This window comes from Dromiciops gliroides, chromosome 1, assembly GCF_019393635.1.
Source record: "Dromiciops gliroides isolate mDroGli1 chromosome 1, mDroGli1.pri, whole genome shotgun sequence".
NCBI lineage: Eukaryota > Metazoa > Chordata > Mammalia > Microbiotheria > Microbiotheriidae > Dromiciops > Dromiciops gliroides.
The window spans coordinates 89,473,951-89,501,207 of record NC_057861.1 but is presented as its reverse complement, the minus strand read 5'-3'; the positions used below and the strand labels follow the sequence as shown (position 1 = coordinate 89,501,207).

Genomic DNA, 27,257 nt, shown 5'->3' with positions numbered 1-27,257 from the left:
AATCAACTCCAAATCCCTGCCTTTGTGAGCTCACAGCCTTATGACTCAGGCTCATAGGATAATAGGCTTGGTAGAGACCAAAGAGTCTAATCTTATTTTACAAATGAGGAAATTGGAGTTGAAGTGATTTGCCCAAGGTCACACAGGTAGTAAACATCAAAGATTAAATGTGAACTTGGGTTCTCTAACTGGAAAACCAGGATTCTTTCCTAATCCACCACATTCAGTGAAAGCCACTGAATCGGCTTTCCCAACTCAAAGGAAGGGGAGAGAAAGCATGAACAAAAGAAACCATACATGGTGAGCCGAGTTACAGACTGGATTGTCACCTTGGGCTACTCTTCTCTCCTCAGAGCTTACTCAGGGAAGGGACTCATGTCCAGACAAGTAGCTCAACTCTCTGAGGCTGAGATTGCCCATCATTCCAGCACTGGACATCTATGAAGTAGTAAAAGAGGAAGAGCTTGATGATAGAGGAAATGTGCAAAGGTAAAAGTGTAAAGGAATGCAAAAGAAAAATTGAAAGTCCAAAAAGTCAAGAGCAGAAGTCTAAATAAACACCTAAAGGAACAAAATGGATTTCAACAACAAAAGAAAGAAGAAATGATACCTTTAAAAGAAGCCAGAGCACTTTCAATAAATGTAATAGGAAGGAAAATTAACCAGTTTACTTACTACAAGTAAGAAAGAAACCTATGAATTCCCCAGAAATCATAGAAACACAGGAAGAAATTAGGAATGAATGCAGGAGAAAAGCCATAGCTCACAGTTCAGAAGTATAAAACAAAGAGCAAATGGTGGGGGAGTACAAAGGATAGTCTTTCTAAAGAACTTTAAGCAATTGAGAGAGGGAATAACACATCTGGAACACAAAAATACTGGCGCAGGGAAATTTGGCAGAAGAAAAGCAAAAATCAACAATATTAAAAGAACACATGAAATAAACTAGCGGATAGAGCACTGGGCTTAGAATCCGAAAGATTCATGGGTGGGGCAAAGAGGGTTAAGTAACTTGCCCAGGGTCACAGAGCTAGTAAGTGTCAAGTGTCTGAGTCCAGATTTGAACACTCAGGTCCTCCTGAATCCAGGCCCAGTGCTCTATCCACTACACCATGTAGCTGCCCCAGATAGATTCATTTTCATGAGTTCAAATCCAGCTTCAAACATTTACCAGCTGTGTGACCCTGGGTAAGATACTTAACCCTGTTTGCCTCAATTCCTCATATGTAAAATGAGCTGGATAAGGAAATAGCAAACCACTCCGGTATCTTTGCCAAAAACAAACAAACAAACAAACAAACACAAAAAACCCAAGTGAGGTCATGAAGAGTTAGCTATGACTGAAACAACTCAAAAACAACAAAATGTAATAAATACAATCTAAAGGAACTAACCTTGGACAAGGATTGCAAAGAGCTAAGTTAAGATTCATAGGTCTCCCAGAAGAATATGGCAGATGAAAATGAATCTTTATTATCACATTGTAGGAAATAATAAAAGAAAAGTGAAGTTGGACAGCAAAGCATTGATCTATGAGAGAATCCACAGATCACTTCAAGAAATAAATAAATGAAAATAAAAACCTGCTCTTCAAACTCCAGGGCATATAGCAGTTAAATTTCACAATTTCAATAACAAACAACTCTTTTTTTCCATAAGGACTTTCAAATATAAAGAAAGTCAATTTGAATAACACTGGCTTATTTTGCATTCATAATGGATTTAATAGAATAGAAAAGAACAACATAGAATAGAAAGAATACTATCTTTATCTTTCAAAAGCAAAGGAGTCCAATCTGAAACCTACCTTAACAGAAAAGATGGTAGGACAAAGGGAAATAATTGTCAATATTAATAATAGCATTTATATAGAACTTTAAAGTTGGAAAAATACTTTACAAATATTATCCCCTTTTATCTTCATAATACCCCAGGGAGATAAGTGATGTTATTATCCCCATGTTTTTGAAAAGGACACTGAGGCAGACAGGATAAGACACTTACCCAGGACCACACAAGTAACATCTCTGAGTCCAAATATAAAGTCAGGTCTTTCCAATTCCAGGTCCGTCATTCTATCTGCTATACTTAGGAAGGTAGGAAGGACTATTTCCCAAGCACTTATTACGTGCCACTCACTGTGTTAAGAACTAGGAATAAAAATACAAGCAAACAAGACAATCTCTGACCTGAGATGCAAGGATAATAATAAATTAAAAAGATGGTTATTTGATGAAAGAGAGGTGCTTCTAATATCAGCAACATAACAACAATGACAACAACAATAATACAATTTAAAAAACAGAAGCAAGCAGATTATTTGATTTTCAAATTCTCCAAGCAAGAGAAGCACAAGAAAGATTTTTAAGTATAATTATCAAGAAAAGACTAAGTAACGAGAACAATTCTCATATGCTTTATAGTTGTTTTTTTTTTTCCTTTTTAAGAGAAAATTTCTTCTATGGTTTAAACAAAAGAGCAAAGGAGAATCACAAAAGGACAAAATTTTTCAAAAGATCTAAAGGGCTAAGGACTTAAAAGGAACTTAAAGAATCAGAAAAAAGGGAGGTAGAAGGGAACAATAGAGTAGATAATTGCAGGGTGAAGAAGGGGGAGGAGGGAATTGAGGGAAGCTATAGTGGGGGATGTACCCCTACCAAGTCCATAGGTGAACAGTGACAGGATACTAATTCCTAGTCTCTGCATAAAAGGTGTGGCTATGGAAGTTGTTAAACAAAGACTCTTCAGATTCCAGGTCTACTGTATAATCCTGCCCCTCCTGACATGCCCAAAGAAAGAATACAGAAGACAAGGCCTGAGTAAGCCCCCTTGATCCTTGTCTTACCAAAAAGGAGATCACACAAAGCCACTTTCATCACTCCCTGAAGTCAAGCTGTCAGATAGAACAATAACTCACCCTAAGAGCTACTCTTGCTTTTCCAAGTATCTTTAAAAGTCTTTGCAACAATAACCTATTCATCTACCTGCCAACAAAGACCTAACCTTTCCAACACCTTGGCAAATGCACAGTTTGTGAAATTATAGAGAGCTAGGACAGAAATTCTTTATGCATTCTTACTTGCATTCATTTCTACCTTCATTTATTTAATGAGCATTTAGTAAATACCTATGGTGTACTGAGTCCTGTGCGAGGGGGAAATTTTAATTAAGGTAAGACCTCTGCCCTCATAGAATCTGCAGCATAGTAAGAGGAAAAGACAACAACAGATAACTTAAAACACACACACACACACACACACACACACACATTAATAGTAAGGAGACAAGAGATAAAACAATTAAGTACTGTGCCCAGGGCCAAAGAATTTGAGTTTGATTTTTAAGGATAGTATGGACTAAAAAATCAAAAACAAGGTCATTATTATCTTCCACCATCTAAAGGCTGTCCTGAAGTAAAGGGTTTAGACTTGTTCCACATGCTTTCAGATAACAGAGTTAGGGGGTAGAACTTGTAGATTGGCATATTGGGCTTCAATATTCATTCATTTCCTATCAGCTATCTCTTTGGACTAGGCTCCACCATCTTCGTGTTCCCAGGAAACCTCTTCACCAGAAAACTCATCATGCTGAGAGATCACAGCAGCTTTGGTACATACCTCTTTTCTTGTTCTGCCCTTCTGATTGGAGGGTGAGAGGGTGGAGTCAAGAACCCTTCTCAAAGCCTCTATTTAAAGAGGGCCCAACAGCTAGCCTACACTTTATTTCCCCCCATTTACAGCCTTTATACTGGTCTTCACCATGTTCCTATGCTAAGTATTTTCTTCCCTCTCTCCCAAACCTATTTTCAGCTTTCTTTTGTGTCTTCCTCAATTTGACTATAAACTCCTTGAAGAAGGGTCTTGCCTTTCTTATTTGTTGGGTACTGTAGTGGCATGGGCTGGACTAGATGCCTGATGATGTCCCTTCTAGAACTAAGTCTATGATTCTATGTGATTGGAACAGGACATATTAATCTCACTGATGAAAACATGTTAATTTTCCAAATATTTAACATTAACATAAACTCAACAATTATAACCATCACCAAAAAAAAGAAAGAAAAGAAAAACAAAATCAATAAAACCTCAAAACTGAAAATTACTTAGTTAGAAGTTACATAGAAATGACAACTAAATATCCTTACCGGTAAGATCACCAACCCACAGTGAGTCCAGGGGCCAGGATTATAAAGTTTAGCTGCTGAGAAACTCTATAACCTCCTTGGCCTGAAACTTCAGCTTAGGCCATCTACAGCTAGGTGAAGGCATGATTGGAATGGCCATTGTGTTGATGAACTACTCCAACTAGCCTAGCCTAAAGTTCCAAATGGAAATGGTTAGAGCTCTGGGCATCATAGTGCCCTCTATGGCTTCATGTGTTCCATCCACATGCTATCTATTGTTTCATTTTATCTGGAAGAAACAATGAAGTGCTACTGAGTCTACTTATGCTATGGCTCACACTTTAAAACCTTAGTTGCTTTATCAGTATAGGAGTTCCCTTCACTGGATGCTAAAAGTTACTACCCATTCATGGTTCTTCATGCCCATGGGCAATTGCTGTCCATGCCAATTAATGAATCCTTCAAAGAGAAACAACTCAAGATGGTTGAATACTTTTTCTACTTCAGGGACATCTCTCAGTAGAATATTTGGACTATTTACCTACATACACTAAGTGACTGAGCATTCATATCAGCTAGTAGTTAAAACAATGTACACAGAATTAAGAATACCTGAGTTCAAATCCTGCTTCAGCTATGTGACCCTGGGCAGGTTACTTCACCTCAACTATAAAATGGAGTTAATAATGCACCTACTTCCCAGAATTGTTATGAAGACAAAATGAGATATCTGTAAAGTGATGCCCAAGCCTTTTTGTTGTTCAGCGAGGTCCTACTCTTTGTGATCCCATTAACCAACTGCCCATGGGGTTTTCTTGACAAGGATATTGGAGTGGTTTGCCATTTCCTTCTTCAGTTTTATGCAGGTGGGGGTTAAGTAACTTGCCCATAGTCAAACAGCTAATAAATGTCTGAGGTCAAATTTGAACCCTGGTCTTTGTAGTCCCAATGCTCTTATCTACTGAGTCACCTAGCCACAAAACTTTAAGCACTAGATAAATGATAGCTATCACTAGGTGTCATTATTATTCTTTGAACATGCATTCAACAAATACATATATTAAAGAGCTTTCTATAGTGTTTGAAAGTCATTTTGATCAAAACTGGGATTACTAAATACCTAAATACCTTCAGGTAGCTTATATTCCCCAATATATGTGATATTTGTTAACCACAAAAAGTAGATTTTTTATAAATGAGTTTTTCTTTATATCTTTTGTTTTAATGTCACCTATGTATGTGTATATGTATATATATATATATATATAATTTAAAGATAATTACTAAAATGTCTATAACTTTGACCCAGAGATTACAGTGCCTGCCATATAAATCAAGATTAGAGACAAAAAGAAATGTCTCATACACATCACAGTATATAGAGTAGCATTTTTGTAGTAGTAAAGAACCTAAAATTAGATGCCCATAGACTAAGGAACAGTTAAAAACTGTGCTACATGAACTTAAATGAATATTACTGTGCTGTAAAAATGATGATGATGATAGATACAAAAAGTATTGGAAGAAATGTGAACTGTGCAAAGTAAAGCAAATTGAATCAAGAAAACAATATACATCACTTTAGTCACATAAATGAAGAGCACAACAAAGCAATGGAGACTGAATGCCATGATACTATAATGACTAAGTGTGACCCCAAAGAAGAGATATGAGAAGACTCTCTCCTCCTACATCTTTTTAGAGACAGGTAACTACAGATGTGGGGAACTTTTTAATGGCAGGATTCTTTCAATATGTTGGTTTTCCTTTGTCTTTTTTTTTAAATCTTTGTCATAAGGGATAGCTCTCCTGGGAGGGGATAAGAGGAAGGATATAATGAGAGAAATGTAGGTGACATTAAAACAAAATATATAAAGAAAAACTCATTTTTTAAATGTACTTTTTTGTGGTAACAACTATCTTATCTGATTCTGGAACTAACTCACTGTCTCTCTGCAGTATCTGGCCAAGATCCATAAATTCATACACCAATTCAATAGGCGGCTGCCCATCAAACTGCATTGCAATCAATTGACCAATAATCATGAAGTAAGCATCTACTATGTATCAGGCACTGTGTTACAGTGCTGGAAATTCAGGAACAGAAGTTAAATAAATTCAATCAGGGAGAGACAACAGGTATATATATCAAATCACTTAATCATTGTAAAGTGCTTAAATAAGGGCTATATAAATTTTAGCTCTTATCTATTACATATGAATCAATACAAAACAGATGCAAGGTGATTGGGTGGAGAGGGTGCTAGGGAATAAGAAAAAATCTCATAGAAGGTTTGAGCATATGGGTGGAATGGTGAAACTGAAAGATTAAGGTGAGGAGTGAATGTTTTCCAGGTGTGGGGAATGGTCCCTGCAATTCCTAGGCACTGCAAGAATTATTCAGTGGTTCGTCAATCAGACTACATATTTTCAACTGAACAATGGATGACTAGGAATTATTTATTCATAACCCTAGGCATCAACCAATAAGAAAAACAAGGTCAAAGGCCTTTACCACGTCTGTGTCAGGAAACAAGACTAAGTTAACCTTATGGACTGTCGACCTTTTTATTGTGTGTCCTTGGGTTCCTTCAGTGGATATGGCTGGATTTGTGGTAAATGCAATGAGATGTGGTGGAAAGAGCATCAGTCTTGGAAATCAGAAGACTTGGATTCAGTCCTGACTCTGACAAATGATAGTTCTGTGACCTTCAGCAAGTCTAGGTAAATACCCCTTGGATTACCTATATGGCAGTCTTGTTTGTGAGGCCCGAATAAAAAGCTATATGCAAACATTAACCAAACATGAGCTATTCTATTTATTAGCATGATCATAACTGACATTTATATAGTCATTTAAGCTTTACAAAGTGCCTTGCGAACATTATCTCATTTGATCCTTAAACGGTCCCTGTGAAATGAGGCAATGCAGGTTCTAATGTCCCCACTTTACAATAGAAGAAACTGAGGGCCAGAAAATAGTGAATTGAGCATGATCACATATCTAGTAAGTGTTAGAGATAGAATGTGAACTTCAATATTTCCTGATTCCAGGCCCTGCAATTGTATCCAGTACAGCACCACACTTCACCTATACCATCTCTGAATCCTCAGATTTGAGCAAAGTATATCATATATCCTATCATGTGGGCTTAATAAATGTGTATTGAAGGTGGATCCTAACCTTGTGCTCTATAGTAAACCACCTCAGTTTAATGACTCTTTCCCAGACTTGCAAGAGCTTCATCAGATTTCTAGCCATTACATTTGCACTGAAGTTTTCTGTTTTCAAAGCACTTTCCTATGCATTGTCCCATTTGATGTTTACAACAACTTTGTTAGGGAGGTCAGGATTTACTATCCCCATTTGACAGATGATAACTCTGAGGTCAGAGCAGTGAAGTGATAAGCCTACGGTCACAGGATGGGTAAGTGGCAGATCTGCTCACCTCTCAGGATTGTTAGGAACAATCTAATAAGATAATGAGTGGGAAAGCCCTGTGGAAACTAAAAGTATGGACCCATGAAGATCTCATTATAATGAGATCAATTGCACTGTGACATCTAAAATACATGGAAGTTACTGAGTGAAAAGAGCTACAGTACATGGAAGGCCACTTTTTAAACAGAGAAGTGCTAGGTTAATGGGAAAATTATAATAATTTAAAAATAATAAATGAAAATGATAAGAGGATGAGGACAATGACGATTGGCCTGGGACACTGAGCAGTTCAGTAGTATGTGTCAGAACTAGGGACTGAAGTCAAGTCTTTATGACCCTAACGCCATCCTTCCAGCTTTAGTCCAGGCTGCTTCTCATGAATAATCAGGAGAAAAAGTAACATAAGGTAGATCTTTTCACAAATTAAATGATTTCTCTCACCTTCAAAAATCACCTCCCTCCCTGGCATTTGAAGAAAGCACCAGTTTCTTAGGAGAAAAACAAAGTAGCTGACTAATTCCCCTGACACCTCTGGATTAGTAATTAGGCTTCAAAAAATATTCCTTTCATTTCTTAATAGCAAATTTATATAATGGTAGTGAGGGCAGCTTTTCTGTTAACGACTATGTGTTTACTATGAGGCAACACACAAATCCAATATTAAGATGAGTTGTCAGGGATCAATACCAACTGCTGAGCACTTTGGGGATTACTCAAGACTGTCTTTACAATGACCCTGTGGGGAAGCTTCCAGTATTGCCCTTTTCATCCCTTATTTCATACATGATCAGTTACTAGGATGTATAGATTCCATCTATGTAGCCTTTGTGTCATCTCCTTCATTCCCAATGCTGCTATCAGGCTAATACAGGTAGGTTCTTCATCTCACCTACCTAGACTATTATAATTTCCCTGAAAATCCTCCAGATGCATTTAAATCTCACTTCAAAAACCAGCTCCTCCTAGAACTCTTTCCTGATCTCCACAGAAGATATTAGACTTCCCATTCCCCTACTGTTTTTTAACTCTAATATACATACTATATTATAGAAACCTGCATTGGTAACTTATTCTCCAACCAAGACTAAGCCTTTTGAAAGCAGAGAACACATTTTATTGAAGCTTTGACTTTTTCACAGTGTTCATAGTTTAGTGGCTTAATCAATGCTTCTTAGGTTATATAGTATTTATGTTATTCCGGTGTAGTAGAAAGAGAGCTAACCAGGGAGCCAGGGAGATCTGCATTCAGATACTGCCTCTAGAACATACTAGCTTGGACAAGTCACATCTTCTCAGTGCTCTAGGTCAATGGTGTCAAACCCAAATAGAAAAGGGGCCATTGGATTGTACATAAGGATCCCTGCAAGCCCATATTGATTTAGCTTTAAAATGTAATGCCATTTGTGTTTTCTTGTATTTTTAATTTATTTTGTTAAATATTTTCCAATTATATTTTAATCTACTTGGGGGCACCTGTGAGTTTTGGGCCTACTACTGGGCATGTGTTTGATACCTCTGCTCAACTCTCCTAGTAGAGGAGTCCTTTGTTTCCTTTGCAATCCTATGCATTTAAACATACATATACATACACATACATACATACATACATGTGTGTGCATGTGTGTATGTATGTATATATGTGTATATATTTATATGTGTGTTCCATAGGCTTCACAAAACTGCCAAAGAGACCTATGACACAAAAATGGTTAAGAACCCCTAGATTAGAAGTCCGTGACAAGCATTGGTGGAGGGACCTTCCTAACCCAGGAGTTTTCTATACCAAATAAATCACAGGTCCAGTCCTCAGACCTATTATATTGTTAAAGAGAGGCAAAGCTAGAATTGAAACCCAGATCTCCTAACTCCAAACAGAATTGATATTTCTACTATAACAGAAATTCTCTCAGGCATTATGATTAAGTTATACTTGGCCAAGGTCAAATAAGGTTGATTACTGGATTCAATTTAACAACCATGTCATGTCTAAGTGCCACCACTGAAGGTACAGTATGCTTGTTTTCATCATTCTATCTAAATTCTTTTGAAGTGTATTATTATTATTTTCAGTTGAAAAGCATTTATTTTCTTAAGTGCCCTCCTTCTGAGGTTATGTCTTATTTATATATCTTGTTTATGAATATAATGTATATATCTTGTTTAAACGTAGTTGTTTGCATTTGGATCCCTATTAGACTTGTTAGCTTCTTTGTACTCAAAGCTATTTTTTTTTTTTGGTGAGGCAATTGGGGTTAAGTGACTTTACCAGGGTCACACAGCTAGTAAGTGTCAAGGGTCTGAGGCCGGATTTGAACTCATGTCCTCCTGAATTCAGGGCCGGTGCTCTATCCACTGTGTCACCTAGCTGCCCCTAGACTTGTGAGCTTCTTGAGAAGAGCTGTTATTTCTTGCCTTTCTTTGTAGCCCAGCACGACACAGTGTCTGGCACATAGTAGGCATTTAATAAATGCTAGGTAATTGATTGACTTTCTTTCTCACACAATGCCCTCCACTGAAAAACAAAACCCTTGTAAGACATTTTCAAACATTCCAATATTGGCAATAATAACTCACAGTTCATTATTGCTTTAAACTTTACAAGACACATCCCCCATAATAACCCTGGGAGGTGCTTTATATAAATCAAATTACCAAGGGGAAACCAGACTCTAATGTGAAAAATGAGGGAGTTGTAATGTACTGTTATTCTTCTCTCCAGATTATAGCTAAATAAACTAAGACTCAGAGAAATTAAGTGACTTGCCCAAGGTCATATGGTTAGTGCTGACATGGGAATTCTGAACCCAGGTTTTATACATTTTCTGCTCTATCATACTTCCATTCTCCTTCAGGTGTCCTTGAGAATTTTCAACACCTAACTTTGGAAGCAGATTCTCATCTTGGGCAAATTATACTCCTAAGGATAATGTATTATTAGTTTAACAGTGTTTTAGCCCTTGCATCTTCCATGAATCATTGGTGCATGAATCATAATTGTTGCTCTTCATATTTTAGAAGCAAATATAATTCATTCCTGCTTGGAAAAAATAAATTACATACTAAATATGAACCTGATGGTACAACAAAACTTTACTTCTAAATGAATTCAGATCCTTAATCTTCTCTCATGTAGGAATAACCTAAGAAATTGGGTCTGGTTATAAGTTGGTAATTCTAGACAGATGCTACTCTTGGGAGTAAGAGGGTGGGGGAAGGGTATAAAGAGAGAACACATATACCTCTGACAAAATACTCAACCAAAAATGCTAACATGATGTTAGACTATGTTCAGAAAAGCAGAATATCCAGGACTAGGGAGGTAAGAGTCCTGCTGTGTGTTGCTCTGTAAAGAATCTCTCTGAAGCATTATGTTCACTTCAAGGTGTCACATTTGTGGAAGGATATTGACAAGGAAAGGCGCTATTGGAAGCTAGTTCCTAAAAGGATCAGTTGAAGAAAATGGGATGTTTGGCTGACAGAACAGACTTGGTACAAAAGAATGGTAGCTTTCTTTGCATATTTCAACAATTGTCATGTGAAGGGAGATTAGGCCTGTTCTAAGAAGGGGATAGTTCTTGGAGCACTGGGTAGAAATTAGAGAGAGGGAAATTTCATATAAATAGATTGGCTTCCATCAGGGGGTAGTGATTTTCCCATCACTGGAGCTCTTCAAAAGGAGACTAGGTGTGATTCATAGCAGGTTTCTGTTTACCACAAGTTGGACTAGAATCATTAAACTAGAATACTAGTGCACTCTCAGGTGGTACAGTGGCTAGAGAATCTGGTCTGTAGTCAGGAAGACTCTTCTTCCTGAGTTCAAATCTAGCTTCAGGTACTGACTAGCTGTGTGAGCCTGGCCAAATCACTTTACCCTGTTTGCCTCAGTTTCTTCATCTATAAAACAAGCTGGTGAAGGAAATGGCAAACCATTCCCGGATCTTTACCATGAAAATCCCAAATGGGGTTATAGAGAGTCAGAAACAATGGAAATGACTGCACGAAAACAACAGACTAGAATCATAGGATCATATATTTAGAGTAACAAGGGTTCATAGAGGCCATCCAGTCCAACTCCTTTTTACATATGAGGAAATTAAGACCAAGAGAGCTTAATTAATTTGCCCAAGGTCACGGTGGTAGTGATGAGATTTGAACTGAAGTCCTGTGACTGTAAAGTCAGAACTCTTTCTAGTGCTCCAGATGTTTTGTTGCTGCTGCTGGTTTTTCTTCCAGATAGTCTTATAGCTAGGCATACCTCTTCAAGATTGTCTTTGTGAGGGTGATTTATTTATTTATTTTTTATTTTTTTTTTATTTTTTTGGTGAGGCAACTGGGATTAAGTGACTTGCCCAGGGTCACACAGCTAGTAAGTGTTAAGTGTCTGAGGCCGGATTTGAACTCAGGTCCTCCTGACTCCAGGGCCGGTACTCTATCCACTGCGCCACCTAGCTGCCCCTGTGAGGGTGATTTTTTTTAACATTCAATTGAAAGGCTATACATATGTCTCTATTAAATTTCATCCATCATATTTCCATGTTGAATAAGACTCCTCTTTGGTGAATTATGAACAGACTTTATTTGTTTTACCACCTATAACACTGGTTGGAAGTCCCAAATTTATGAGGTAAGAGGACATTTGGCCCGGTGTTCTAGCCTTTTTAAATCTTATTAAAATCCTCAGAAGTCACCCAGCCCTCCTTGCTTCATGTTAGCTCACCTATGTCAGAAACACACTCTCTTTGTCTTTATTCAAGTTTTAGAAAGGATCAATAATGTGATGCCAAGCACAAATCCTGTTCCATTCCACCAGTGACATCTTCATTGTTGTTTGTCCTTCATTTTCTAAGAGGACCAATGATATCACAAAGTGATGTTATGACTTACAAGTGAATTGGATTTAAGTGAGGCAGAGTTGCACAAAGTCTTCAGCCTCACTCTCTCTTCCAGTCATCAAAGTACAGTGGCAAGAAAAAAGTCAGAGCAACTGGCAATGGCCAAGGATCCACCAGATGACCTGGGCATCTCATATATGGCCAATCTCTAAGCACTCTATAGTGCTTGCTACAGCCACCATCACATCCATTGAAAGAAATTGTTCTCATCTGCCCATTTCACCAGGAAGAAGTCTTCATATGCTTGGGCTAGACAGTTCCTTAACTCACTGATAGGTCTGTGGCCTGTTGCTTATGCTCAACCTGATTTAGCCTATATTCCAAGAGAGTTTACCTGGCTGTGACCATTGCCTATGCTACAGCTTCCTGAAGCCACAGGTGAGAGTTGGGTGACCGGTAAGACACCAAAGGCTGATGGGAAACCCTGAAAATGACTCAACAACCCTCACAAGCAGAGGTGCTGGCCCTTCCTTAACAGCCCATACACCCTTATATGTTGAAAATAAATCACTAATAACTACTTTTTGTGTGTTAATACTGAACCGGATATGGCTCCACTTACTGTTTCATCCATTATCTTTTTTCTTTCCTGGTGAGGCAATGAGGGTTAAGTGACTTGCCCAGAGTCACATAGATAAGAAGTGCCAAGTGTCTAAGGTCGGATTTGAACTCAAGTCCTCCTGAATCCAGGGCCAGTGCTTTATCCACTGCACCATCTAGCTGCCCTCATCCATTATCTTTCCATATTTTCTATAAGAACAACATAGAAAACTTTGTCAAATAATTTGCCAAAATCTGGGTAGGTGATACTTATCTCTATTGTTCCAGTATAGTCCCTTAACTCCTCTGAGTCTGAGTTTTGTCAAATATGAAGTAGGAATAATGATGCTTACACTAATTAACTAATAAGGTTTTTCGACGTTCAAGAGAAGAATACACTTTAAGCGCTTAGTAAACCTCAAAGGCTCATATAAGTATAAGCTATTAATATTATTAATAGAAAATGTAGGTTATTTTTCTTGGTCCTTATTTACATAATGCCTTAGATCATTACTTAACTATGCCAATTTGTGTCCATGCCCTCTCCTCCCAATTAGATGATAAATTGTTAAATTATGTACCTTATTGCAAATGCAGTGCCTCCTGAATATATGCTTGCAGAATTCAGAAATTCTACTTAAAAAAATTAAACCCCATGGTACAGTGGAGGTAACAGTATAGCAGAGTGGAAATAGCAGTGGCCATAGTTCAAATTCTGTCTCTGACACTTCCTATGTGACTCCAGTCAAGAAACTTAACCTCCCTGGTTTCCAACAGTTTTCTCAATTAAAAAATGAGGAGGTTGAGGGTCAGCTAGGTGGCACAATGGATAAATCACTGGCCCTGGATTCAGGAAGACCTGAGTTCAAATCTGGCCTCAGACATTTGGCACTTACTAGCTGTGTGACCCTAGGCAAGTCACTTAACCCCAATTGCCTCACCAAAAATAAATAAATAAATAAGGGGGTTGAAGTTCATGATCCCTTCCAGCTCTCTACCTGCTATGTTCCTACTGTCTTTCTTTTTCTTATTTATATTCCCAATGCATAGTAAAGTGTTTGGCACATGGTAGGCACTGAATAAATGTTTACTAACTGACTGACTACTGTATACAAAGCCCTGAGATCTGCCCAAAAGGAATCCAGGGATGAATAGAACACAGTCTTTGCCCCCTAAGGAGCACATAAGCTTGTCACAGAAGGAAGACTACGCAAAGTAACAATAATATCAATTAGAATATAGGAATAAAGGAAATATTCAAATCAAGTGTTCCAGGAGATCTAGAGAGAACAAGAGAAATGCAGAAGGAAAAGGAGTGAGAGAAGAAGAGGGACAGGGACAGGGGGAGAAAGGGGGAGATGGAAAGGGAGAAAAAAGGGAGAGAAAGAGGGAGAAGCACATTCAGGTCTGGCTGAGATGAATACAGAAATTCAGGGAAAGTACAAGAATTCAGGCTATGGAGAATGTGATATCTGACTTGTGCTAAGGGTGAATATGATTTTAACAGAAGTGGGTGGGAGAGGAAGGAGAAGGTAGGGAGGAAGGCATTGGGGACATGAGGAATCATATGAATAGGAAAGGGTTGGATGAACCCAGGAACCAAAGGCTGGCAGAATCATCAGTTATATGAAGAGAAGGGTGGAGGAGAAGAGTAAAAAGATAGGAGGGTTTTAGTTACCAAAAGCTGTGAAATGCCAGACTGAGGAATTCAGACTATTCAGTAGGCAACAGAAAACTATCAGAAGGTTCTGTAGTGAAGAAGGACATGAAACGAGTATTATATTAAGAAAACTGCACTCTCAGTATCTGCAGGATGAATTTGAGGGAGCAGAGAAAGAATGGATACCCGTGTGGATGGATAGGTTAGGGAGAAGGATAGATACCTTTTAAGCAATAATCAAAGGAGGAAATGGTGTGTTGGGGATGCTGGGTTCCTTTCTGGAATCACAATTCTCCTACCACCAAACATTTGTGCCTCAATTCACCCATCTGTAAAAGTACCAGTAGGTACAGAAACATTCTCCAGCTTTGTCAAGGAAACCTGCTAATTTTAATTAACCTAAAAGAGTTTTTAGCATTTCATGTTTGTAAAGTACTCTGACATCCTGAGAATGAAGATACAATTTAAATGCAAAGTTTTATTATAACACCTTTTTTATGATTATCATTCAAGAGGCTTTCATCAGAGGAACTCAATGTGTTTTAAACTCCTTATCTAGGAGACAATAGGCTAAGCTTGGCAGAGGGCCAGGTGCCCAGGAAAGGGAGCTGCAGCTTTTAGAGAAATACCTAACAAAGTATAAGCATTGTGCTTTGTGTAGATGGAGGGAAGAAGAGGGCTTACAAGGAAGAGATAATCCTACAGTCCTTGTCCCTGCTCAGAACCCACCACAGATACTGGGTTCCATTCTGAGTGCTTCACTTTGGGATGGTCATCAAGCGGAGAAACAAGAACATGTCCATAGCAGGGGATTCCATTACTTCCTGAAGCAGCCTATTACAACTCCTCAGCAATTTAAGTCATAAAGAGAGTAACTAAAACTATCAATGTTGAAGGGAATACTTAACAAAATTTAGAATATGTGTGTGTGTGTGTGTGTGTACACACATAAACAAATATATGTATATTTTGTGTATATATTCTTCTTGCATATATGTATATATGCATATATGTGTGTATGTATACATATACATAAGCATATATAAATATGTATCTGTATTAAGAAGGGAGAAAAAAAGGGGACAAATTATGAAACAGGATAAAACTTCTTCAACAAATACTCTATACTTAAGAACAAGGGAAGGGGAGAGGTTTTGGTTTTTGTTTTTCAGAATCATAGAACCTTATAGCAGAAAGGATTTTGGAATAGAGAAGGCTAGAACTGAAAGGTTTTTTAAGGTTAATTTAGATCAAGAGCCAACAGACCTCCCCTGCTGCACCCCCACAACCACCAGAGGTTCACGGATAGATAGGTTTCATGGTGTCCAAAACTTGGATGGAGAAAAAAAAAATCACATCTTTATTTTTCCTAAGTTCTAACTGAGACTTAGAATTTCCTTTAGTAATTTAAAAATCATTTTTCAAAAAAGGATCAATAGGCTTCTAAATATTGCTAAAGGTATCCATGACACAGAAAAACATGGAAGTGTCCAATTTAGACCCACCTCTTTTTCCAGCTAAGGAAATTGAGGCCTGAAGAGAACTTGCTTACTAAACATCAAATAGAAAGTTAATAAGAGAACCAGGCCTGGAATTCCATTCTTGTGACAATTTTGATCTGATCCTAGAAACAATCTATCATGAATCAATAAGCATTTACCAAGCACCTGTTACAATATATAACACACATTATGCAAGGAATACCAAAACACAACAGAAACAATTCACGCCTTTGAAAAGCTTAAATTTTTTGAGAGGGGCATATAAAGTATCTATAAGATAAACACAAGGCAGATATTGGAAGGCAAAATATTAGAAGCTGGGGGGATCAGGTAATAAATCTATATGTTGGCTGAGTCTGAAAGGAGGGCTGGAGCTTCCCTCATCTCCCACTTGGACTACTGCAATGGCTTACCTTATGTCTCTCCCCACTTCAGTTCATTCCTAAAGCATGTCTAACAAAGTCGTCCTCTTTTTCAATCAATTACATTAGATTCCCATTCCAGGAGCAAACATAAAATACTTTATTTGGTTTTCAGGGCCCTTCATCACCTGGCTTTCTTACTACCTTTCCATTCTCCTCACACTTTTCTTCCCCCCACGCCACATACTCTGCAATGCATTGACTCTTCTTATAAAAATGTGAGAAAGTCATGTAAGAACAATCTTGGAAGTGCTAAACCTTGGAATGGATGGCAGCAGATGGTAGTAGAGAGAGTGCTAGACTTGAAATCAGTAAGACCTGGATTCATGTTTGATCCTGGGCAAGTCACTAAACCTCTCTGAGACTCATTTTCCCCAATGGGAAAATTAGGGAACAAGATTAAATGATCTAAATCTATCATTGTTTTATTGTATTAATAATTTGAGGTTGGCAAGTAAAGCTTAAGACAATAAAAAATAATTTTTAAAGCTATAATGGGGGAAATTAAGGTGAAACATGGGATATGGCTGCTACTGGGAGTGGGCAGGAGGATGATAAATGAAAAAAGGAGATGGTAAAGATACTTAATTCTTGTTTTCTCTGACAATGAAAATAGCCTTTAGCAGAGAGAATCACAGAGAAGCAAGTCAGGGTTTTTTTTGTTTGTTTTGTTTTGTTGTGTTGTGTTTGTTTTTTTTCAGGGCTATGGGGGTTAAGTGACTTGCCCAGGGTCACACAGCTAGTAAGTGTCAAGTGGCTGAGGCTGGATTTGAACTCAGGTACTACTGAATCCAGGGCCGGTGCTTTATCCACTGTGCCACCTAGCTGCCCGAAGCAAGTCAGTTTTGAAAGTTACATGTTGGATTTATTGTCTACTTAAAAAGAAAGATAAGCTGAATGGAATGGTGATTCAAGATTTCATGTGCAATCCATTCCCTTTTGTTCTAGAATGTATATGGAAATGTTCACTTTACTCAGTTTTTAAGTTCAGAATTTTAAAAAATGGAAAATTTAAAAATAACAATTAAATAGACTTTACATTGGAAAAGTCAGGAAAAATTACTAACACGTATCTGATATGTAAGGAAAGTAAAGCAATACCATGAGAGCACACTTGACGAATTCCAGTTACTCAGACCAAATGTGCTACATATACTAAAGGGACTTGTGGTGGGAATAGAATCAAAGTACTAAAAACTGCTGATATGTGATATCTGAAAGATTGTTGAAAATGGGAGAACCACAAAACTATAGGAGAACAAATATACAGGAAATTTTCAAAAATGAAAGAGACTTAAAACTATGGGTCAGTGACCTTGACTTTGACTCCTGAGAAAAGCTTGGAATACATGATAAAGAAATGGTCTAAAATGGTTCATCTAGGAGACAGCTAAGTGGCATGGTGGATAGAGCACTGGCCCTGGAGTCAGGAGGATCTGAGTTCAAATCCAGCTTCAGACACTTGACAATCACTAGCTGTGTGACCCTGGGCAAGTCACTTAATCCTCACTGACCCACAGAACCAAAGCAAAATAATGGCTAATGGAGTAGTTACCAGTTGAAGGGTGATGGAGATTCTCACTCCTTCCCACCATTTCCCAGGGATAAGTCACTTAATCCTCATCGCCCAACCCCCCCCCCAAAAAAAAATTAAAGACAAGAAAGAAATGGTTCATCTAGAAAATGCTTCATCTAGAAAAAAGTCATGATTATAAATAGCCAGTATGGCATTATCATTATTAAGTAGTCTAATTGCATTTACTAAAAACAAACAAACAAACAACAACCTTTACTAAACTGACAGATTAGGAGAATGCCACAGCTAATTTATGTACATTTCAGCAGAGCATATGATACAGTTTCTTACATGATCCTGTTGTGAAAGAGATGGTGAGAAGTTGGCTGATTGAGGGTATAATTAGATGGACTTGGAGCTGGTTGGATGAATGGAATCAAAGATTTGCTGGGTCAGTTTAAACTTGAAAAGGAGATTTTCAGTGGAATCACACAGCAATATGGGTTTGCTCCTGAGATGTTTAGCATTTTATCAGCCCCTGAAAATGACATGAATAAATCTTCATCAAATCCAAAGATGACTCAAAGCAGAGATGGATATCTAACAAATCAGATAAGCAAAAAGGAAAATGTAGGCTTAATATCAGGATAAACTTGCTATCAATTACAGTCATTCATAAGTGAAATGAGCTGCCGGAGATACTGGATTTCCCTCATGGGAAGTCTATAAACAAAGGATGGATATCACTTGTTGAAGAGTGTTGAATATGTTGTCAAAGACTATATAAAATACCATAATCCTTTTAGGATCTAAGTTAGAGTAGGTGACCACTATAATCTCTGACAACTCTAAATTCTGTGACTCTCTGAATATTATCTCTAAGGTGCCTTCCAGCTATAAATGTTTTATGTTCAATGCTCCAACATTCTCTGTTTTATGGTCCATTGATTGCAATGATTCCATGAGCCCATTTCAAGTAGATGCTGGACCTCAGGTGAACTATGGGAAAATATTCACTAATCCCATTTTCCAACCTTCATGTGAATGGAAGCATAAATTGAAAAGAATAACTATCCTTTTCTTTTTTGTTTTTTGGTTTGTTTGTTTTTGGTGAGGCAATTGGGGTTAAGTGACTTGCCCAGGGTCACACAGCTACTTAAGTGTTAAGTGTCTGAGGCGGATTTGAACTCGGGTCCTCCTGACTCCAGGGCCGGTGCTCTATCCACTGTGCCACCTAGCTGCCCCATAACTATCCTTTTCTAAAATGCTCAGAAAAGAAACCAAGAGGGTCATCGTATTTTTGTTTTGTTTTATGTTGTTTTATGTTGTTGTGTTTTTTGTTTTTTAATATCATGTCAGATGCCTTATTTCTTGTCGTGACAGAGCAGTTACTAGCTTGGACCAGGAAAAGACCATAGACACAGTTTTTCTGGTTTTCAATGAGGTTTGACAAAGGTTTTTTTTCTTTTTAGTAATTTCCCAGTGGGCCAGATAAACAGTAATATTACAGTTAAAGTAGATAATTTTACAGTTAGGTCAGCTCAGAGACAGTTGAATAACCAGAACTAAAGAGATATGATCATAAGATCATTCAAGCTAGAAAGAGGTTAGTAGTGTTAGAATTGGAATTGCACCCCCTGCTAGAGAGATACTGTAGGGAAGCTCTGCTATGAGGAGAAGAAATGTGAGGAGAAGCCCTGTGACTTTAGCATCCGGAAGTTGGCCAGCGTCTGGGACTTGCATGTGTAGAGTCACCTGTTAGTTCTGTCAATCAGGGCTGCCAACCAATTAGGTTGGAGCTGTGTCTGTGTGTTGATGGCCCTGTTTCCTGTTTCAGAAGAGGCTTCTGGGAGGAGGAAGGAGCAAGCAAGGTCTTTTTCACCTGGGACCTTGGCTTGGCTGGAGCAGAGATGCTGGCTTCCTTAGACAGATAGATGAAGGAATCTTGGCCTCTTTCTCTCTGATCGCTAGATGCTAATGCACCTTAATAAATGCTTAAATGTCTAAACTCTTGCTAAAGCTTCTAATTTGGGGAAAACACTCATTATATTTTAGACATCATAACTAGAATTTTAGCCCCTTTTAGTGTGACTCGATGTTATGTCTGACATTGCACTATTCAAAATTTAAATCAGTGACTTGGATGAAGACAAATGCGGAAGGCTTACTAAATTTGGATATGATGAAAAGTTAGAAGAGAGTACTAACATGTTGTATGATAGAATTAGGATATAAAAACATATCAAAAGGCCAGAATAATGAACCAAAACTAAAAAGATGGAATTTATTAGGAAGGAATGTAAACCAACACCAATATTAGATTATGTGCTTAGATTGCCAATACTTGGGAAAACACAAGGATTTTTTAAAAATCACAAACACACATGTCCCAAAGGGAGACTTAGGTGTATCAAAATATTTGTCATTGTCCAGGAAGCTTTGCAGTACAGATTGAAAACTGTAGGGGTCTTCAGTGAGGTTGTCCAGGTGATCCAATTTATCCATGACACTGTGATGACTCAATCAAGGCCCTGGTAAAGCTCTTACCAAATGTAGAAAGCCTATTCCTGAAGACAAAATAAATAGTTTTATGAACAACTTGGACAAACAGTATGTAGTTGGACAATGAAAGAGATCCAGAATTGAAGATAGCAATAAAAGGTAGTTCAAAAACCTTTCAGTTAACCCAGAGCTTCACCCTGAACTTTTTCCATATAATTATAGCATCAGTATTCTTCTTGTGATATTATATGACTGCAAGAAGTTAGCATGCAAGTCATAAAACAATAGTTTCTAAAGAAGCAAAACTGCATGCCACCTATAAAGCAATGTAGAACATTGCAGAATAAATATAATGGCTATATAACATATCATTAATGAAGAGTTAGATAGGAGCAGCTTAAAACATGTATGCACCAAGGGGTCTAGCATCCAAATTATTAGAGGAGAAGTTAAATGAGTTGGAAGAGGAAATAGACAGTAATACTATACTAGTGGGGGATCTGAATCTTCCCCTCTCAGAATTAGATAAATCTAGCCACAAAATAAATAAGAAAGAAGTGAAAGAGGTGAATAGAATGTTGTAAAAGTTAGACATGATACATATCTGGAGAAAATTGAATGGGGATAGAAAGGAATATACTTTTTTCTCAGTGGTTCATGGCACATTTTCAAAAACTGACCATGTATTAGGGCACAAAAACCTCATAGTCAAATGTAGAAAAGCAGAAATAGTAAAAACATTCTTCTCAGATCATGATGCAATAAAAATTACATGTGATAAAGAGCCATGAAAAGGTCGACTGAAAATCAATTGGAACCTAAATAATTTAATTCTAAAGAATGAATGGGTCAAACAAAAAATCATAGAAACAATCAATAACTTTATCCAAGAGAATGACAATAATGAGACAACATAAAATAATCTATGGGATGCAGCCAAAGGAGTGCTTAGGGGAAATTTTATAGCTCTAACTGCTTACATGAATAAAAAAGAGAAAGAGGAGATCAATGAATTGGGCATGCAATTTAAAAAGGTAGAAAAAGAACAAATTAGAAATCCCCAATTAAATACTAAATGAGAAATCCTAAAATTAAAGGAGAAATTAATAAAATTGAAAGCAAGAAAACTATAGAATTAACCAATAAAACTAAGAGCTGGTTTTATGAAAAAAAACAATAAAATAGACAAACCATTGGTTAATTTGATTTAAAAATAGAAAGAAGAAAACTAAATTAACAGTATCAAAAATGAAAAGGGTGATATTACCACCAATGAAGTGGAAATTAAATCCATAATTAGGAATTATTTTGCCCAACTGTATGGCAATAAATTTGACAATCTAAATGAAATGTATAAATATTTACAAAAATACAAACTGCCCAGGTTAACTGAAGAGGACATAAAACCCTTAAATAACCCCATATTAGAAAGAGAAATTGAACAAGCCATTAATGAACTCCCTAAGAAAAACTCCCCAGGGCCAGATGGGTTTACAGGTGAATTCTACCAAACATTTATATTATAAAAATTATTTGGAAAAGTAAGTGAAGTAGGAGTTCTACCAAATACATTTTATGACACAAATATGGTGGTGATACCAAAACCAGGCAGAGCCAAAACAGAGAAAGAAAATTATAGACCAATTTCTCTAATGAATATTGATGCTAAAATCTTAAATAAGATATTAGCAAGGAGATTACAGCAAGTGATCACCAGGATAATACACTATGACCAGGTGAGATTTATACCAGGAATGCAGGGCTGGTTCAACATTAGGGAAACTATTAACATAATCAACCACATCAATAAGAAAACTAACCAAAATCATATGATTATCTCAATAGATGCAGAGAAAGCTTTTGACAAAATACAGCACCCATTCCTAGTAAAAACACTAGAGAGCTTAGGAATAGGTGGAGCTTTCCTTAAAATAATAAGCAGTATCTATCTAAAACCATCAGCAAGCATTATATGTAATGGAGATCAGTTAGAGGCATTCCCAATAAGATCAGGGGTGAAACAGGGATGTCCATTATGACCTCTATTATTTAATGTTGTACTAGAAATGTTAGCTTTAGCAATCAGAGAAGAAAAAGGAATTAAAAGAATTAGAATAGGCAAGGAGGAAACAAAACTGTCACTCTTTGCAGATGATATGATGGAGTATACTTAGAGAATCCTAGAGAATCAACTCAAAAATTACTTGAAACAATTAACAACTTTAGCAAAGTAGCAGGATATAAAATAAATCCACATAAATCATCAACATTTCTATACATGACCTACAAAGTCCAGCACCAAGAGATAGAAAGAGAAATTCCATTTAAAGTAATGGTAGACAATATAAAATGCTTGGGAGTCTACTTGCCAAGACAAACCCAGGAACTCTATGAACGCAATTACAAAACACTTTTCACACAAATCAAATCAGATCTAAATAATTAAGAAAATATCAATTGCTCATGGATAGCCTGAGCTAATATAATAAAAGTGACAATTCTACCTAAATTAATTTACTTATTCAGTGCCATACCAATCAGACTACTTAAAAATTATTTTATAGAGCTAGAAAAAATAATAACAAAATTCATCTGGAAAAACAAAAGGTCAAGAATATCAAGGGAAATAATGGAAAAAAATGCACAGGAAGGTGGATTAGCTGTACCAAATCTGAAGCTCTACAATAAAGCGGCCCTCATCAAAACTATCTGGTACTGTCTAAGAAATAGAGTGGAATATCAATGAAATAAGCTAGGCACAGGAGAAACAGTACTAAATGACTTTAGTAATATACTGTCTGATAAACCCAAGACTCTAGCTTCTGGGATATGAATTCAGTATTTGACAAAAACTTCTGGGAAAACTGGAAGATAGTATGGCAGGAATTAGGTATAGACCAACATCTTATACCTTATACTAAAATAAGGTCAAAATGGGTACTTGGTTTAGACATAAAAGGTGATACCCTAAATAAATTAGGAGAGGAAGCAATAGTTTACCTCTCAGATCTTTGGAAAGGAGAACAGTTTATGACTAAACAAGAGATAGAGAATATTATGAAATGCAAAATGGATGATTTTGATTACATTAAATTAAAAAGGTTTTGTACAAACAGAAGCAATGCATCCAAAATTAGAAGGGAGGCAGAAAGTTGGGAAACAATTTTTATAACCAGTACTTCTGATGAAGGCATCATTTCTAAACTATATCAGGAATTAAATCAAATTTATAAGAATCCAAGTCATTTCCTAATTGAGAAATGGTCAAAGGATATGAATAGGCAGTTTTCTGATGAAGAAATCAAAGCTATCTATTCCCATAAGAAAAAATGTTCTAAATCACTGTTGATTAGAGAGATCCAAATTAAAACAACTCTGAGGTACCACCTGACACCTATCAGATTGACTAATATGACAAAAAAGGAAAACAATAAATGTTGGAGAAGGTGTGGAAAAATTGGAACACTAATGCATTGTTGGTGGAGCTGGGAACTGATCCAACCATTCTGGAGAGCAATTTGGAATTATTACCAAAGGGCTATAAAGCTGTGCATACCCTTTGACCCAGCAATACCACTTTTGGGTTTTTTCCCAAAGAGATCATAAAAAAGGTAAAGGGACCCACATGTACAAAAATATTTATAGCTGTTCCTTTTGTGGTGGCAAGGAATTGGAAATTATGGGGCTGCCCATCAATTGTCGAATGGCTGAACAAGTTGTAGTATATGAATGTAATGGAATTCTATTGTGCTGTAAGAAACAATGAGCAGGAAGAGTTCAGAGAAACCTGGAAGGACTTGCATGAACTGATGATGAGTGAGATGAACAGAACCAGAAGAACATTGTACACACTTTCATCGACATTATGTGTTGATCAACTGTGATAGACTAGATTCTCTTCACCAATACAGTGGTACAAGAAAGTTCCAAAGGACTCATGATTGAAAAGGCTCTCAAAATCCAGAAGAAAAAAAAAAGAACTGTGGAATACGGATGCCGATTGATCCATACTATTTCTTTTGGTTTTGGTGCTGTTGTTTTTCGTTTTTGAGGTTTTTCCTTTTTGCTCTGATTCTTCTCTTGTAACATGACTAATGCAGAAATATGTTTAGTGTTATACACACACACACACACACACACACATACATATATAACATGACTAATGCAGAAATATGTTTAATGTTATATATATGTATATGTGTATATATATATAAAACCTACATCAGATTACCTGTTGTCTAGGGGAGGGGGGGAGAGAAAAACAAATGTTGAAAACTATCAATACATGTAACTGGAAATAATAAAATACTATTATTTTTAAAATTTGGAACTAAAAATCCTATCAAAATAAATGTTGAAAATTATCCTTATATGTAACTGGAAAATAATAAAATACTTTAAAAAAGAAAAAACATTATCAGTGAGCAGTAAGAAAAGAAAAGAAGGTAGGACAATCATTGAGGGAGGTTGAATGATTACCATTGGACAGCCCATGTACACCACTGGTAGGTAACAATGAAATGTTGAGAAATCAAAGTTCCCTTCGTGATATTGATTGGGACTTCTATGATTGATGGGAGGACATAGACAAGAATCAAATTGCATAAAAAGGCATGGATGGGCTTCTGACTATACTTCTAGAAGGCATAATATGTCAGTAAGATCATGAATCCAACAAAGTATTGACTAAGTAGCCAGCTTTTTGGATAGGGGCCTGGGCCAACCATTATTCTTTCCTGGTTCTGCTTCTGACTTTCCAGACTTAGCCACCATGTTTTGTTGTTGTTGTTGTTGTTTGTTTGTTTGTTTGTTTGTTTTTGTGAGGCAATTGGGGTTAAGTGACTTGCCCAGGGTCACACAGCTAGTAAGTGTTAAGTGTCTGAGGCTGGATTTGAACTCAGGTCCTCCTGACTCCAGGGCTGGTGTTCTATCCACTGTGTCACCTAGCTGCCCCCAGCCACCATGTTTTAGCTGCAATGTGACTCTGGAAATTTGTCCAGTACCTGGGGCCTGCTCCCATTGCAACATCTATCTTTCTCTGTGACCTTTTCATAATAGAACCAATCTCTGCCATGCTGGCACCCTTTGCCTATTGATTAGTCCCTCCCAGGGTCACCTTTTAGGGGAGGGGCTCAGACTAGCCAAACTTTATTCTTCCCCTGTATGTGTTTCTGACTGTCTGGACTTCAGCACAAGAGCCACACACCACAAGGCATATATACACTTCTTCAACTCCCTTTTGCATTTGGTTTGAGGACATTTTGTTTCTTTTTTCTTTTTAGGCATCATGAAATAATTTTTTCTAGAACAGAAAAAGAGAATTGTACAGGAAATCAAGAATATATTTACATTAAGCTTGCTCTTCCTTTTAAGTATATAATAAATTCAACATATAACTTACAAATTTTTCTTATTCATATGTATTTCCTTCTGGTCTGCCTCTTGTTCTATACTGTGAATTTTTAAAATTATAATTTAATATTTTATGTTTCATGGGTTGTCTTTTCCCATTCGAATGTAAGTTCTTGGATGATTGAAACTGCTTTCTTTTTGGATATATTTATATCCCTACCAATTAGCACCCTTCAAGGAGTTTCAAATATTTGAAGGTTGTGGTATAAATGAGGGCTTTTCTAATAAAGGGATGAGCAAAGAGTCCAAGTTGAAGAGAGATTGATTTTGGAGTTCAGTAAGGAAAAATCTGGTAGTGATTAGAGAAATACATTGTCTCTGGAAGCAATGGGTTCCATCTCATTGGAGATCTTCACCTATTAGCATGGAGGACCAGGGAGCAGTAGGTGGTGTAGTGGATAGAACACTAGCCCCGGAGTCAAGAGGACCTGAGTTCAAATCTGGCCTCAGACACTTGACACTACTAGCTGTGTGACCCTAACTAAGTCATTTAATCCCCACTGCCTCAAACATACAGGGCTATCTCCAGTTGTCCTGATGTATATCTTGTCAATTGACACATAACTCTGGAGGAGAGAGTGAGGCTGGTGACTTAGCACAGCCCTGCCTCACTTAAATACAATTCACTGCAAGTCATAACATAACCTCCCAATGTCATGGACTTCCCCAAGAATGAAGGACAAACAACAACAATGGAGGATCGTGTATTGGGTATATTAGAAAAAGATTCCTTGTTTATGTATGCACTGAGCCTCTGAGATCCCTTACATCTCTGTGATCCCCACTGTGATAAGGATGGGGGAGGGAAAGGAAGAGAAGTCCATCATGTTTGTTGAATAAAACAGTCTACAAAATTAAAGTTTTTCTTCTAATGGCCTTGTATAGACCCTTTGTGAAACTGCAAGTTTTCTTGTAATAAATACCCTCCTATGATGTAAAAGAGATTTTTTTATTGGGGAAATAACATTGAGACTTGCTTCCAATCAATCAAAAATACGAAGCACTTACTATGTGCCAGAAAAAGGCTAGGATTCTATAACCATGAAGAAACATTCTACTACAAACCTGCTGAAATCCACCTAACCTAAAAAAATAAAAAGTGTAAACATAGACTGACTTTGGTGAGGATTCCCAACTCCACCCCCCAAATCCTTCTTGACCCAGAAGTAAACCTTCCTTTATCCTGAAGAAGAAAAGGAAAAGGTTCTATCCTAAGGCTATTAAATTTGGGCTTTGCGTTTTTTCT

General features: G+C 37.1%; 1 protein-coding gene across 7 annotated transcripts in view; it reads right to left on the bottom strand.

Moving 5' to 3' along the window:
* The window catches only part of FAM135B (family with sequence similarity 135 member B), a 493,118-nt gene that overhangs the window by 391,305 nt on the left and 74,556 nt on the right, over window positions 1-27,257 (bottom strand). The window contains exon 1 of one of the 7 annotated variants that reach the window (XM_043969557.1): window positions 18,449-18,625. The exons of the other annotated variants lie outside the window; for them this stretch is intronic. The gene's annotated coding sequence lies outside the window, so the exon portion shown is untranslated. Of the gene's footprint in view, window positions 1-18,448; window positions 18,626-27,257 lie in introns of those variants that run through there. 7 annotated transcript variants of the gene reach the window in all.